Source organism: Egretta garzetta, unplaced genomic scaffold (genome assembly GCF_000687185.1).
Source record: "Egretta garzetta isolate BGI_Z169 unplaced genomic scaffold, ASM68718v1 scaffold533, whole genome shotgun sequence".
In the NCBI taxonomy this organism is placed as follows: domain Eukaryota; kingdom Metazoa; phylum Chordata; class Aves; order Pelecaniformes; family Ardeidae; genus Egretta; species Egretta garzetta.
The window spans coordinates 2,156,920-2,173,795 of NW_009259191.1; positions in this window are offsets into that span (position 1 = coordinate 2,156,920).

Genomic DNA, 16,876 nt, shown 5'->3' on the forward strand with positions numbered 1-16,876 from the left:
TCATCATCTAAGACTCTTTACTTCCACCTGCTTTTCTTGATCTAAGCACTGCAGAATCAAACATCTTGCAAGCTTTCACAATGTTGGCATCACGCTACCAGCACTGGCCAATTCCCTGTGAAATCAATTACAAGATGATGTTCCATCATGGCCCATCAGATGAGGCTTTTCACCAAGATGTGTAAGAAATTTAAGAGAAGGAAAACCGCCAGTGGGAAGGGAAAAAAATCTGTAGGTTTTATAGTTTTATCTCCAATGGTCTGTTACAAAGTACAGACTCACATTCACCACTGGATAGAGATTGCATCCCCAAGAAAATGTAGATGGCCCCTTCTCTACAAAAAACAGCCTGGGGAATAAAATAGGTATAAAGCTACATGCTCTGCAGGCTGGTCCTATGATGTCACAGCCCACCGATGTGTGCATACTGTCATATGTTTACCTACTAAAATATAAATAATATTTTATGTAGGAGTCCATTTACAAGGCAGTGTTTATGCAGAAATGGGAAGGCCTGTTCTACAGGAGCAAGGGGAGGTTAAAAGGGCTGTGTTGCTGCACTGATTTACAGGCTGCCTGATTTAATTAGTATTTGAATATGATTATTTTGGGGGCTGTGGGTGGTCATTCACAAGGGAATGCCAACATCATCATTTGAAGGCTTTTCATTTATTTCATGGGCTCATGTAATTGTATGAAACTAATGTAGATGAAACTGCCAAAAACTCAAAGCATCCTTTTTAGATACATTTGTATAGCACCTTTACCCAGAATACTGCAAGAAGCAGGTAAGAACCTTTATTCCTCAACCTATAAGGGCAAGGCTGCAACATCCATTACAGAGACACATGCTCTGGGGAACAAATAGGTTTAGCAGCCTCCTCCAGCACAAGGAGGAACGGGGCTTCCACCGATGCTGTCCTGACCATGAGGCTTCCCTCCCTCACACCTCCACCCACCTCATATTTCTATGCTGTGTGTGCTCATACAGTCTCATTCTTATTTTAAGAACATTAATATATACATCTGAAAACCCAAACCATTAAAAAGTAGTTGGCTCAGACTTTTACTGGAACACGTGCACAAATATGTTGTTTGGATATTTTTACGGCCGTTAACTTTTCCATATATAACCCAGACCTCCCATTAGGTGTTGTGAACTGGATCACCTCTTTACTTGCCAAGTTATATTTCAATTAAATTAAAATCACCTTTGGTCCTAATGAACCCCTGTTGTTTGCCTAATGCCATGATTAATTCCAGCTGCAAGAAATGGTATTAGCCTGGGTGGGTACATGGTTGAAGACTCTGATCCTCCTCCAAGATTTATGGGTGCTAGAGAAGGCTCCATAATTCATATTGCTGAGTAGGTTACTATTCAGGCCTCTGCCACAACAGGCCTCCACTAGTGCTTCAGAAACTGGGATTCACTCTAAATTTGTTCCTGCAGGAGAAACTTAACACACTTTGGGCACAGGTACCCAAGTCCTTTTTTCAAAAGCTCAGAAGAAAGGGAGGCATCCCAAAGACCTTGAACAGTCACCTGGTGGAAAGCACCCTACCTGGGGAACAGCACAGCCAGAAGGGATCACAGCCTGTACTCTCCATCCACACCCTCCAGAGACGAAGGCTTCCCTCAGACTATATTACCACACTAGACTTTCTAAGCAAGCAGGGACCAGATTTTGTCCTGCGGTCTGAGAAGTGTTGAACTTGAATTCTAGGGCTAATGACTTATTTTGAATCCAAGAGTGACTACTTAACATGGAAAATTAGCATTGGAAGTAGAAACCACAGATCACCAAACCCCCAGGGGTCTCACATACACATCTAGCCATTAACATGTTCAACACCCTTGAGAGGCTGTACTCATTGATGAACTCAGGGCCATTAGAGTGGCATCTTGGACACACCTGAAACACATCTACTGGACCTTCAGGAGATGCAGACACAAGAAGCTTACCCATGAGCCAAAACCCACCTATGGGATGAGGTGTCACCTTTGCCAAAAGGATGCTGCCTCAGTGCTGTAGCAGGACCCAGACTTCAGGTACCCCAGCACTTAAGAGCAAAGGTCCATCAAAGTGCAGAATCTTTCTGAACAATTTCCTATGAGGTAAATGTTTCCATGACTGACAGCCATTGATGAGGTGTTCCTTCATGGCTTTATCTAATCCCCTTTTTACCCCACTTGCACTTATGGTCACCACAGCATGAAACAGCAGGGTCCCACGGCTGTAGTGTAGCAAAGGCAGGTGCCTGCCAGGGAACAGCATAGTGCTGGAGGGCTTGTGTCAGCTCCAGCCATGGTATCTAAATTCTGACTGTACCACTCCATGAGATCCAAAAAGATGACCATAATGACCTACAAAGCTCTTGCTTTTTTTTATTCCACAGATTTACAGGTGAATTTGTGGCCAGTCCCTTCTCCACTCCCTTCCCCTCCTCCTCTCCATATTATTAAGGTCATAGAAGTTGCTTCAGTATTCAAAAACATGACTAGATTATCAGTCCTTTTCTTTTATTAGTGCCAGTGGCAATCTGATACCATGACCCAGCCCGGCCACTTGCTTCACACCTTCCCAGCTAGCATAAGCTGTCCTTAGTCATAGTTGCAGAGATTTCCAGAGAAGAGGGGGAAAACTCAGCAAGTCTGGCACCACAAATGCAGAAAATAAAACAATTCAGACTGTCCAGAGATGGAACAGGATAAGAACACATGGGATATCTCAGCTATATTAAAGTTTCTGCCTTCTCCTCCTCAAAAAAATCATTACAGAGAAAAAAATCTGTTCTGTTGCCAGAACCCTGCTTTAGGATTGTATCTGTGTGAGACAATATCTGTGTGAGACTGACATCCAAGGCAGTCCTTCCCTGACAATCAGCCTACAGTATCAAGTCTTAGGAGAATTGTCCCACATTTAAACTCAGATAAATCAGGCATAGCTCAAGCTGGATGGGGTTTGAGATGAGGATAAGGCCTATGATTTTAGAAGGGCCAGAGCAGCAGAAACAAATATCCATTAGTCCAAGGTTCAGAAGTACAGTTACCTCGTACAGCAGTTCAATACAAATCGCAGTTCAAGTACAACATTAAAAAATTGTTGCACAATTATCATATTCAGTTCCCATGACTTCCCTGGCATCCACCTCACCTAGACCAGGACTGCACTTGAGTAAGAGTGAAAAGGCAGAGCCAAACCATGTTACATACAACTCCGCAAAGAAATACAGAGGTCCAATAGGCTTCAGACAAACCCAAGAATAACCATTACACTGTGGAAAGTATTTGCCATTAAAACATTTTTCATTAAAAGTGGCATTTCTGAGACAGCCTCACGTCAGAAAGTCTTTCAGAAAAATTTCCACTGCTATAATTAACTTCTCTGTTTGGGGTTGTATTGTTCCCCTTTCACAGAAAATCTCAGCAAAATTTCCATCATTTAAAGACAGCCAAAAAGGTCTCTTGTTCCATTTTTCAGGAGGAACTTGAGGTCACAAGGCATCCAGGAGAACTTTTAAGCTATACATAGGGTGCAGAGCAAATACAGGGTAAGCATCTACCCCACTGAAACCAAAGGCAAGTCAAATGAAAGGTCCAGCTCAGTCTGTAAGCCAGCTTTGACACTGGAGAAGCTACAAAGTACTATCTGTTGGCCAGTAGTTGCCGCAGGACCACAGAAGAATCAGGAATAATGCAAGAACCAAGCTTGTAGAGCATGTTCCTTCTCCCAATACACCTCTTTTTGCAAGCTTCATTACTGACTTGCCAAATAAATTGTGAAGAGTCAAGAGAAGACAAAATCTTAGAGAATCTAAAAGGAAACCCAAGAAGCTCAAGCAAACTGTACCCCCACTGCAGCCAACTTCTAACCCAGCTTGGTTTCAACCCTGCCATTACTCCAGAGAGAGACCCTCATACATAAATTGGTATTGGTCCTAGCAACTGCAAAGTCACTTTTTCCAGACCAGTACAGCCTTGAATGAGGCCCTGTTATCCCTCCAGTCTGATTTTGGGTTGCTAACACATGCAGATTACTAGACCAACCACCACAGGAACATGCCCCACATGATGTGTTACTGTTAAGTCTCCGGTTTGTGTGCTGCGTTTCAGACATGTGAAGGGGTAGACAAGACCCTCCAAAGTAACACCTGTACCAGAACTTAACCCAGTTACTCCTCCATTGAGCCCAGTAACTTCCAACTGGCCAGGACATCAGAGAGAACATTCATACCAATTTTAAGACCAAAGATGAAGATACCACCATCTCTCTTTGCAGCTTTCTCCTCACTATTAAAAAAAACACCCACAAAAAAAAGATAAATGTGTTGTAATTCTACTTTGAGTATAGGTCTGGTATCCAGCCTTTGTTTTTCCCCTCCTGCCCCAAGGAGATTATTTTAGTGTTTTCTCCTGGTGATAGCAGTCCACATGCTAACAAAGTCATTGCAATTTCATCTTTGAGATTAAAATATTTAACTTACTGATGCAGTTATGTTGATTTCTCCATTCCCCCTAAAACTGTTGAATCCATTCTCCCACTTTTTCTATCCCTTGTTCAGTCTTTGCTGAAGATAAAAAAATAAAACTGCTGTGAACTGGGTAGGGAGGGGGCAGAAATGATTTAGGCATGCTTGCTTTTCTCCTTTATGTCCCTCAAGACCAAGGAAACCAAGAGAGTTCAACTGTCCCACTAACATGGAAATATAGCCAGCTAAACACCACAAAGAGCTTAGAACCAGATGCATCTTATGCATATCGCTGCACAGAAAATCATTAGGAGATCAGGGAAATGAAACCATTTTGGACAAAAACATGAAAAGTGAAAGTAGCCATGATGATTTCACTAGTTTCATTGCTCAGGAAAGCCTTATTTTCCTTTGAAGCAGACTTTTCTTACATTTCAGGAAATGGGTCAGAAACAGCCTTGCTGTTTAAGCTGTGTATTTCCAGGATACAACTCTGGAGCTCATATATCAAAGAGCTGGTCAAGAGATCATGAAACAGCTCATCTCGTTCCCAGCAGAAGACATCCTGGCTGAGTACAAGGCATCATCTCAGCTCTTCTGCTGAGCCAAGGGCATCCACCAGGTGCTCAGCCCCTTCCCAGTCCCCAAAATACCAGATCTAATGCTGCTTTGTGCACCAAAGCAAAGCAAACTTGAGTAGTGCCCAGTTTTGCAGGCTCTGGCTTCCCAGGATCCAGCACCAATATTGCCAAGATTCTCTTTCTAAAAGCTACGTCCTGTTTTCCTACTGAATCTTGGCCCAGCAAAACTCGATCTTTGGCACATCTCGGCTTTCTCTACCCGTTTAAATATCACTGACACATATAATTAACACCAGGTCAAACATACCACTCTTAACATTTTAGAGAATCCGGTTTCAGCTGCTGTACTGAAGCTCTTTGATTTGCCAAAGATGGGTAACAGACACCAGGACATAAAGCAGAGTCAAGAAGTATCAGCAGAAAGTTTTTCTCCTAATCAGAAAGTATTTCAATCTGTCTTAATTGCCAACTCAAGGAAAAAGGATTTGTTAGGATTACTGTCTCTGTACTGGTATAAAACCTGTTTACACATGAAGAATAAGTGCCTATTTTAGATACAGAATAAGATATTACACAGGCCTAAACCATCCCCAAAAACCATCTAAAAATTGGACCTAAAGCTGAACAGACTGCTGTCTTGACCCTCACAGTTAATCAAGGAGACAAATCACAGAAAAAAAAAAAGTCAATCTCAAAATCCTTCCGGACCTGCTTGGGTCCTACTGTCACATCTCCATTCCTTCTCAAACAAAATACCGAATGCCTCATCCAGAGTCCTGGACAAACAACCAAGTGAGAATCTGCTAGGAAATCTCAGCGGAGCAGATGCATTCCCCAAAGTTCAGTAGCTTCAGTTTGAAACAGATTTTCTTTCTGTGCCCTTAGACACTGCTCAGCCCCAGAACTTTATGCCAGATGCAAGGATCATCCAGCAGAGTCTCCAGCTAGAGCTGCATGGACAGGCACATTAGATGAGCACAGCTTCTGCTCTACTTATGGTTAAGCCCATCTAGAAGGAGAAATTCCCAGAAATCCCAGATGCTGCAAACACATCCTCTCCCAAGAGGAAAAAAAAAATATTTTCAACAAGGTTTCACAGAGCCAAAAGACCTGGTTGTCTGAATTAGTGTTTGATTACACTCCCAGCTACACCTGAGCTCCTTCACAGCTCATTCACCACCCCCTGAGAAACACCTGTAGCAAATCACCCCACCTGTCCTAAAACAACATAGCTGGATAAGAAAAACAGAAGAATCAGACTTCAAAAGCAGTTTCACATACTACTGAAACCGCTCCCACCCAGGACCATTGCAAGCAAATCAAAGGCCCACATATGTTGCTCAGTAGGTTTGTTCACCATGAAACCTCAGATTCTTCAGGTGACCTGCTGTCCCACCAGCATGCATTACTACATGGGACAATTTAGCAGACAACACAAATACATCCAGTCCCTGCAGAAAGTTTCCAAATGCTGTTTTTAAATGCCTAAACAATGTAACAAAACAAAATAACATTTCTTTGCAGCAAAAAAAGATCCCCACTCCAGTAAGATTTGCTTTGAATACTAAACATACAACAAAATTTTTTAACCTTCACTTTGACAATATAAATAACTGCCATCCATGTCACATGTCTGTCCTCAAACCTAGAAGAGAAGCCCTGTTCATCAGACAGGGACAAAGCCCTAGGCAGCACCACAAAGAACTTAGCCAGAATGAACTTGTGAAACACCACAAGAGAACTGGGGACAGGTATGAACAGGGTAAACTTGTGAGATCCAAATGGGTACAACAACACAATAACAATAAATATACAACAATCAGCTTCACCTTTAGACTCATCACTCCAAAAATAATAAATATTTCTCACCTGAGAGCCCCCAACATATGGAGACACATAAGACCAAGAGGACAAGCTAGCTGCCTGGCATAGCTGGTGGAGCTTCTTCTCTTCCTTTGGAATAAAACATGCCTCTGTGTCCCTATCTTGCAATCCAGGCGCAAATGTACAGCCAGGCACTGCTGCCCTGTTTGACCACTGATCCCAGCTGCTGGCACCCCAGGGAACCTGGGCAGAAGACAAAACAGAGACCCATCACAAGCTGCCCAAGTTGTTCCTCTTCCTCCAGCCCCCAGTCATCCAATTTCATCAGTCGCTAACATATTTCTAAACCAAGTCCTGGTGGGTATGTGGAACATGGACTGCACTGGTAATGTCATCTTAAAAGCTGCAGCCAACATCTCCTTGCAAATGGGTAGAAGAATCCAGGGCAGGTTCTTCCCTTTCTCTAATGGCATCGCAGGTGGAGCCTCCTCCTGGAGATGGAGGTTGACACTTCAGGCAGACTTTTGTTAGCTAACACTTTTCACCTGGGATACTCATAACTAAGCCCAAAATGGATCTGCTGGCAGTGCTCAGCCCTTGCTGTCATATTGCTGGCACCTGGCCATAACCCTGAGCAATAAAGCAGACAAAAACACAGAGAAAATTATGGGATGAACTCTTGGAGCAGCAACAGGCTCATGCAAGAGATGCAGACCCTTCATTTGCAAATCAGTTCTGGCTGATGCTATGGCAGCTGGGCCACAAGAGTCTGCCTTCTGCAAGGGGAGAGACAAATTAGCCCCATTCCCATTGCTTGTTTTTCATGCTCAGCACTAAAAGCTTTTTCCAGACTCAGTTATTTCATCATTGACTTACAGCATAGGCAGATTTGGAGGAACAGCAGGAAAAAAAAAATGATGTCTCTTCAGCAACAACAATCCACTGCTCTGCCTAAAAAAAAAAAATCACACATGTCAGAGTTTTCAGAAGGTAGTGGAAGAACTTCTGAGCATGCAAGATGAATGCAATTTAAGACCCTCCAGTTAAGTTACAGATATTTTGCCAGAGGTGGCTTTAAAAAGGCTCAATCCACCACAACACAACCATTTCCATCCCATATACATCAAGAAGGAAAAATTTTTATTGTCAAAAAACTTTTTCATAGATACTTTTACCAAAAAGACTAGGGGAGAAGGGCTAATCTTTTTATATCACCTTTTTTCCTTCTCTCCCAGCTCCTTTATCTTTCCCCTACCATTTTAGTGTGGAAAGGGAGGAAATACCAAGTATACACAAAAAGTTCAGCTCATGCTTTTTTTTATTTAATTCCAGTAAAATAGCTTCAGAAAGCAAGTAAAACATTTTTTTCCTCCCACAAAAAACTTAAGTTTTTCCAAAACAAAAATTTAAAAAACCCAACTCCAACCAGAGTCCCTTACTCAGTATTAACCTGTCTCTCTCTACAATTAGGGCTCCACGCTTAAAACCCTTCTAACAGAGGCATAACAAACCAACATTAAGCTCGTTTATTGTTACTTCCTAGCTCAAAAATTTCTGCTTTCCAGCTAAAACACCAGACTGGATCCACAGCCTCAGAAGAGCTAGAGCTGAGGTCAGGATCCCTAATCCCAAAGCCTCCCTTAATTTCACAATCAACAAACCCCTCACTTGTGAATATCAGAGATTATTTTCCAAGCAGCAGAGAAAGACCACTTGCCTAATTGGAGAGCAAGCAGAAGAAAAACTTGTGCAGGTTTTGCCAACAATCTAAACTTCCTAGTCTTACCCTGGGAGCAGTGCATACACCTCCATCCTCTCCTCAGCACCTTGTGCTGCAGAGCAGAGGTTGCTGCAAACACAGGGCTATTTAATGGGAGTGGGGCTTGTTATGACTGGGCGGGGCCTATTGTGATGGGGCAGGGCTTGTTGTGACCAGGTGGGGCTAACACACATAGAGAGTGGCCACCAAGCTGTGATAGACAGCATCAGGGGCATCGTTGCCCTGGCCCCCGAGCAGGGTTTGGGTTCTTGAAATTATATTCTTAGAGTGCACGGTCCAACTTCACGGCACCTACCACCTTCTGTATTAAAGATAAAGCTGGGCTGGGTGCTGGAGTGCTCTTCAGTGCTTCACAGCAATACTTGGCCTAAGCTACCACCTCCAAGTTAGGGGGTGCCTGGGCTGATTCCTCGGCCAGGGTGTTTGTCTCAACGGCGTTCAAGAAATAGAGGAGTCCAAGCCAGCTCCTACAACAATTGAAGGCTCCAGGATTATGCCCAGTAGAATCCACCCTAAAACTTCTGCTGAGCCTCGTCCAAGTGCTGGCCTAGGAAAGCGGGAAAGAAATTCCCCTGTTACAGTCTGCAAAAGCTCAGTTTTAGTTCATGAGTGCTGCAGATTTATCAGAAGAGATGGGAAGCGTCAAGCATACCTTGACTGACTCCCCCTTCCACGCTGAGCTCCACCGCACACTGAGTTTAAACTAGGTTGGCCACAAGCCTTCTGGATGCGAGCATGGAAACTGCTTCATGGCGGCTGAAGCCTGGCCAGGGCTTTGGTAGGCTCTGTGTGGTATTTCTGGGGCTTTCCACCCAGAAGGGATCATTAAAAGCTGTGCTTTTCAGCATCTGTGCTAGGAACTGGGAAATACAGTGTCTCCATGCTGCAATATCTTGCCTAATAATTTCATGTTCCCAGTAACAGGCTTCTGCCTCCTCTGTCCTCAGAAGCAATGATCAGATATGGACATAGAAGGACCAAGAGATCAAAGGGGTGTCCTTCAGATCCACTTCCTTGAGGCTGTCCTGTATAACCCTGGGGGAACAGACCCTCAAACAAATCTTTTTGGTCTCCTGGCACATGGCAGCTCAGGCACCAACAGGGTTTCGAGACAACTGCTGTGTTCTCCTGAGAAAGCAGGATGTCCAGCCTGCTTTGCCCCTAGAAATACTCCAACAAAACCATGCATGAATAACAGGGGTGTATCTGGGATGTTCAGAAATGAATGTTCTATAGCTAAAGCTAAATTCTGCTTTTATTAGAATGAGGTTAAATAAAAGCCTTTATCTACCTGCAAAAATAGGTATCTACTATCAACATACATATCTATATGTTGTCCCTTGGTGGAAAAAGCCACTTTGCTCCACAAGTCCCTTGTAAGCATCGCGTCCCTCTGAAGACCATGTCCAGTCTTAGTCAATTAGAGCCAATTATTTCCCTTCTATGCAATCAGGCTCTAACAAAGAACAGCTCAGTGTTGCCAGAGTCAGCCAAGGATGCCTGTTGGCGCTTGCCCTCTGCATGATCTCAGAGCTGTGAAAATGCCATGGGAGCCACCACCTGCGTGAAGTGGGAGAGGAGGGTGCAGGCGGCGTGGAGATAGGGTCAGGGCAGGCAGAGGACACCAGTGGGTGAGCACACGGCAGCTTCATCTCCAGCTGCCACCGCAGCACCTTTACAAGTAGCTCACCGACCCGTGAGCCAGACCCGTTTTTACAGGCATGAGGTCTTCCTCGTGTTATTTCAGGCACCATTTGCTAAGGCACAGCTGGTGTCCAAATAGCTTTTTTTTTACAACCAGATGTAAATACACCGAGACTCACTACAGACAGACACAGATTTACTGGAGAGTGGTGTGAAGAGGGCTGGGTGCCTGACTCAGCCCCACATTTGCTTTGCCTAATGGGGTGCACATGCACCGCTGCAGCATCCGTGCGTCCTTCCCCAATCCACCCAGCCCTGGCTGCGGACACACAATGGCTCTGCTGGCTGCTGGTGGCTCTTGCAGGAGAAGATCACAGGGTTCATTCGAGGACATCCAAGCTATTTAAAACATACTACCCCATTCCTTTATGCTACAATGGCTTAGGAAATACCACTGCCTTTCCTTACACAGCACAGCAGATGCAGAGTCAGGAGTTTGAATGCAGCTTTAAACCATTGCTGTAGATGCATCAGCTTCACTGGTTTCCCTCAGATCTCTGCCTCATTGTGTCTCACACAGCCCCCAGTCAAAGCCAAGGGGAGGATAAACAGCACAGACAGTCTGGAAACGCTGGATATCCCTCCACTTTCTGCATGACCGCCATGGGCTTGTCTTCCCCGTTTTCATAGCTCTCCCTGGGCGTGACCGTTTGTTTCATTGCTCCATGCTTGGCCTCTCCTCTGTCCTCCCCATGACTCCTCGCAGTCAGGGGTCACTGGAGCTCGAGCTGCCAAGCCTCCCCAAGACCCCATCCCTCATTCCCAACCTGTGAGTCACTTCCCCTCATCAAACCTCACCTTTCAACTTCCATTTGTCATTTGCTTATGATTTTCTCTCTATCTCTGCAGGGTTTTTTGCTCTACACCATTCACATAAACACGTGGGGCTAAATCTTCCCTCTGTGCGACACAGCGCCAGCCCCTGTGGAGATGGGTTGACTTGCATCAGCTGAAAAATCTAAGTCGTGTTGCTGTGGTCACTTGGGGTTTCTTTTCTCTCAAGAAAACATCATTATTGGATGATCAAAAGTTGATTGGAAATGGAACAAAAAAAATCTAAAAAAAAAAAGAAAAAAATCCTATTTTTTTCCCATTTCACATGCTTTGAAACTGACTCCTTTTCTGGTTTTTTATCAGTGCTTTTTGTTGAAATTATTATTTTTTGATACCTTCAGAAATATGGCTTTTGGTAAGAAAATTTAGTGTCTGGCTGATAAAAGAATTGCTATCAGGATTTCAAAGACCATAGTGAAAAATCGCCTGTGATTTCAATAAAAAAATGAAAATATAATTAGTGGTAATATAGATTCATAAAATTTTGTTTTAAAACATCTTAAAAAAAAAAACCTTCTTGCCTGTGAAACACCGTAAACTTTTAGCCCATCATAAAACTGCGAACACTGCAGTTTGGAGGTTTTGCCTTCCTCAGCCCCTGGCAACCATCAGCAAAGGGACTTTTGAATGGCAGGGTCCATCTCAGCCTTCTGGCTCAGTGGTCTCTGATGGACACATTCCCTGTGGCTCTGTCTCTGTTAAAGCTTTGACTCTTACGTGGTGTCTTCATTAAAGCAGTCATTATTCTTCTTTCACTGTGTCAGGTATGAATGGGAAAGTCTTCTGTGGAAGCAGTGGCTGTTAAGCCAAAGGGAGCAAAAGCATGGCCAGTCCTGGGATTTCAGCATATATGATAAGCCATACCTATGGTCAGAGCAGAGATAATCCAACAGCCACTATTGCCCTTTTCAAAATGTCGCTCCTGCCTTCAGCACCCTCCTCCTGGGCTCTTTTTCCCTTGCACCCTCGGGTCACTAATGCTCAATGACAGTCAATGCTTTTTCTCCAAGGACTTGCCACCTGAGCACTCTCCCTCCTTCACCAAGGGGATGGTCTTGCCCAAATGATATTCCTCCTCCTAGAGACTCTTCCAAAGGTCCCAACCTCCACCCAGCCAGGTGTCTCTTCCAAGTGGCCACGGGGCAGAGACACCTCTAGGAACTCAGGCAGATGGTGTTGTATAACTGCAGCCACCCCAGGAGATAAGACCATCCTTCTTAGTTTATGCCACCTCCTGATGGCAGGCTCAGACCCCGCAGATGCTGCTCAGGGCCATGTGCACAGGCTGGGAATTACAGCACGTGCAGTAGTTTCATATGGCCACCAGCCCACACCCTTAACCAAAACCCACCAGACTATATTGGGGTCTGGGGTTGCTTCTCTGGCTTTTCAGTAGCTCACAGGCACCTCAGATTTCTCCTCCTGCTTATTACACTGGCTCTACCAGCACCTTCCCTAATGCAAAGTCATTTGGTCTGCTGACCATGCCTGGACTCTCCCCCATCTCCACCAGTTTGATGGATGTAGACAGGGGACTGCCCTCCCATGGATGCTCCCCTCCATCCCTGCTGACCATGGGCCTGTGACAAGGGGGCCCCCAGGGAACAAGGGACAGACAGGGCTTGGGTGGGTGCTCCAGTCCCTGCACTCATCCCGGAGGAACCCGGTGGTGCAAGTGCATCTTCCCCGTCCTTGGCTTAGCAAGGCGGAGATGAATTACTGAGGACAGCTGAGACAGGAGGCAAATGGCATCACACTGAAGCCGAACAAGGCCTGTGACTGTGCGCTGTGGGATCCTAAATATTTGGAGAGCAAAGGTCAGGAGAATAGGACACTCCTTGGCGGTGATTTTCTTCCCGCCCCTGCAGCAGGGATGTGGGGCTGCTATGCCTGGAATGACCCCAGGCATCGGCCGGAGCCAGTGCCGTGATGGATCACCCCGGGGTTCAATGGGGCAATGTGGTGCAGCCTGAAGCCAGGAGAAGTGCCCGCCGGCCACGCCACATCTTCAATGGGGCACAGTAGGAGCTGCCGCCAGGCGGCTAATCCACCTCGCCACGTCCCCCGTGCCTGCTGGCCAGGCCCCCGGCCGTTGCCAAAATAAACACTCAGGCATGGCAACGCTGACATTTGCTTTCCGCGAACAGGCACTGGGAGAAGGAGGGAGCCGCGTTATTTTTTGCAGGATGGTCACGAGGCAGAGACAACCTGCTCGCCGCGGGGCATTTCGGATCGCGTCTGCCCCCGTGACTTTGCGGCCATCCCTGATGTGCCCCAGCTGACCCCCTCCCCGAGGACCTCTTCCCCTGCCGAGCCTGCAGCCATGTCCCAAGCCTTGGCGATCCTCTCAGGTGTCTCCGCAGGGTTAAATATCTCTTGCCACACTTTGCAGTGCCCACACCAGGGCCAGGGAGGTCCCCAGGGCAGCAGCCCCATGATTGGGAGGGTTGTGTGGGGCACAGCAGGAGCAAGTATGGCCTCATCGGGCAGGGGTAGGCAGCCACCACACAGCCCATCCCTCCCCCCAAAAGAGCATCCCGCCACCGAGGGGGTCACAGCTCTGCCCGATGCCAGTGATGGCAGCAGCTTGGTAGGTGGCTATCGCTGGAGCACAGGCAGGGGCAGCGAGCTGGGATTTCACCTGCTGGCTCTTCTCATGCTGGGGGAGGTTAAAAAGGCATCTGGAAGGAGGTTAGAGGGGTGAAGAAGTTGAGCCAAGGGTCCTGCCAGAGGACGGGAAGGGTCAGTCCATCAGATCAGCACAGAAAGTCTTTTTCCGTAGATTTGCTGCTCAGTTGTCCCACAGATGAGCAAGACCAGCTGGGAGGAGGAGAGCAGCCCTGTCACTGGTTTTATGTGCAGACCTCACCCCGGCAAGCTGCCGCCCTGGCTCCGTCCCTCCCCCAGGGGCTGTAGGAGATGTGCACGTAGAGGATCCCAAGGCTGCCCACACCCCAGCCCACCCACAGGAACGGGCGTCTGTCAGACCTCCGATGGAGAAGGGAGCATCGGGACACTCCACAGGGGACAGGGAGAGGTTTTGATGAGGACACCCACCCCAGATGCCCACTGACACTGCAGCCTTTCTCACCTATCCCAATTCCCTATTCCCATCCCATCTTGGGATTTGGGAATCAGGTAAGATCCACTGACAGAGTGCTGGCGTCGCTGGGATTTCCCCCAGAGGGATGGCTGGGGACAGAGGGGAGTCCCCGGGAATGTGGTGCCAGTCAATTTTATTCTGGGAGAGATGCCAAAGCTGAGCACAGCTGCCGAAACAGGGGGTTTCCTCACGAGCAGGCTGCTATCCCGCTGCCCCTGCCCTCGGCTGAACGCTGGGGGGAAAGCGGGAAGAGATGGCGCATCCCTCTCCTGCACCCCAAACCTCCCATGCATGGGGGAGAGGCATCAACCCCCCTGCCACAGCCATGATCCCAAACTCTCAGGGCTGGGGCTGTCTGAGCATTGCTGCCACGCTCATTAATTGCCCGGATAATTCAGCTCGGTGTGAAATGAAGGGGTTTCTTCTTCTGGTTATTGCCCCAGCTAGGTTAAAGCATCTGGAAACAACTCCCACATTTTCAAGCTGAACTGAGTATAGAAGGACAATCTGCCGCAGCAAAAGGTCAGACTGTTAAATCGCACATGTTTTCATTAACACTCACAGCACGTTCCAAAAATGGCCAGGAATCACAAGGCTGAGCAGGGAAACTGAGGCACAGAGCAGCAAAGCAGCATCCCCCAGGAGCAGACCACATCTCTTCAGCCTCATCCCCAGCACCACCCTGATCTCCTCCTTGGTAGAAAGGCTGGACAACGTTCTTGCTGAGCCAGCCCCGGGTCCCGTCCCTTGGACGGCAGCAGGCAAGGCAGTTTCGGAGGGTATTGAGGGCACACAGCCCTCAGGACCCACGCTAGTGGCGCGGGTGAATTCCTTGAAGCCGCTGGATGCTTCTCGCAGCTGCAGAACAAATTCAATAACAATACTATGAGCAATGCCTTTTTAATAGGCACGAGGTGAAGAGAACCCAGCGAGTCAATATTTGTGGATGAAAACAAAATAAGCCAAGCTGTTAGCACAGAGGAATGCAAGGGAGGCCGGGAGGCGGCTGGGATAATTATTATTTCGCCTGCCAGATAGCCGCGGTCCGGCCCGCTGCCTCCTTCCCCCCCCTGCCCACACTGCCTGCACTGGAGGGAGGGCAGGGGAGAGGTGGAAATGGGGCAGAAAAGAGCAAATGTTTTGGCTGCGGCAGCATTGGGCGTGTGGCTGGGGCTGGCTCAGCGCTCTGTCCGCTGGAGGGTGAGCGCTGCCCTGGCCCAACTGTTTAATGTCAGCGGCTGGAATGTGCTTAACACAACATTTTACAAGGGAACATTAGTCAAGCATCCGCACTGACAGAGTGGGTCAGCGATAAGGAGCCGGCGCATGGGAGCTGCAGGGAAACAGCTCTTGTTTCAGGCAAAGGAGGGCAAGGCTTGCAGACACAGTGCCAGGGCAGGCTGAGGGGGAACAAAATGAGCCAGGCGGCCCCACTTTTGGTCTAGCTGTCCTGACAAGCATGACACAGGGGTGATAGTGCCACACCGACAGCAGGGTCCTGTTTCCCACGCTCCCCCAGCTATTGCATGTGCTGCCTGAGGAGCCCTCCACCAAACCCCCTGCAAGCTGGGATCTGGGGAGACCAAAAGCTATTCCCTGCCACATGCCCCTGTTTTCAGGGGTGCTGGTGTTTGGCTGTCCATGAATATTAGGTACAGGTGGGAGCTTTTTGGTAACACAGCTTTTAATGTCAGCGGCTGGAATGTGCTTAACACAACATTTTACAAGGGAACATTAGTCAAGCATCCGCACTGACAGAGTGGGTCAGCGATAAGGAGCCGGCGCATGGGAGCTGCAGGGAAACAGCTCTTGTTTCAGGCAAAGGAGGGCAAGGCTTGCAGACACAGTGCCAGGGCAGGCTGAGGGGGAACAAAATGAGCCAGGCGGCCCCACTTTTGGTCTAGCTGTCCTGACAAGCATGACACAGGGGTGATAGTGCCACACCGACAGCAGGGTCCTGTTTCCCACGCTCCCCCAGCTATTGCATGTGCTGCCTGAGGAGCCCTCCACCAAACCCCCTGCAAGCTGGGATCTGGGGAGACCAAAAGCTATTCCCTGCCACATGCCCCTGTTTTCAGGGGTGCTGGTGTTTGGCTGTCCATGAATATTAGGTACAGGTGGGAGCTTTTTGGTAACACAGCTCAGGCTTTGCTCCCTTGCAGCAGGGTGTCCCAAGACAGCTGCTTCCACCTGAGCCAACATGATCAGGCCACAGCAAGGAGCGTCCACCCCTAAAAAGCAGAAGGGAGATGTGTCACAGCCTGGAAATCTCCCAGAAATCAGGTCGGTGAAAGAATCTCCCAGAAATCAGGTCGGAGTCATCTTTGCCCACAACCTGAAAATGGCACTACCCTCCATTTATTCCTAGAGCTATCCCTGTTCATTAGCCTTCTTGGTCCCCGGGCTTAAAAAAATCCCCCAGTGTCATGACTCCTTAATAAGATGTCATCTCCAGCCATGACAAACACGAGCACTCAGTAAATAATAGCTCTGCCGTGTAATGTCATGCCTCTCCCATCTGTTGTAGCAATGACTGTGCCTCGCTCACCTGCCACCCTCTCCCGGCTGCTCCCCCCCGGC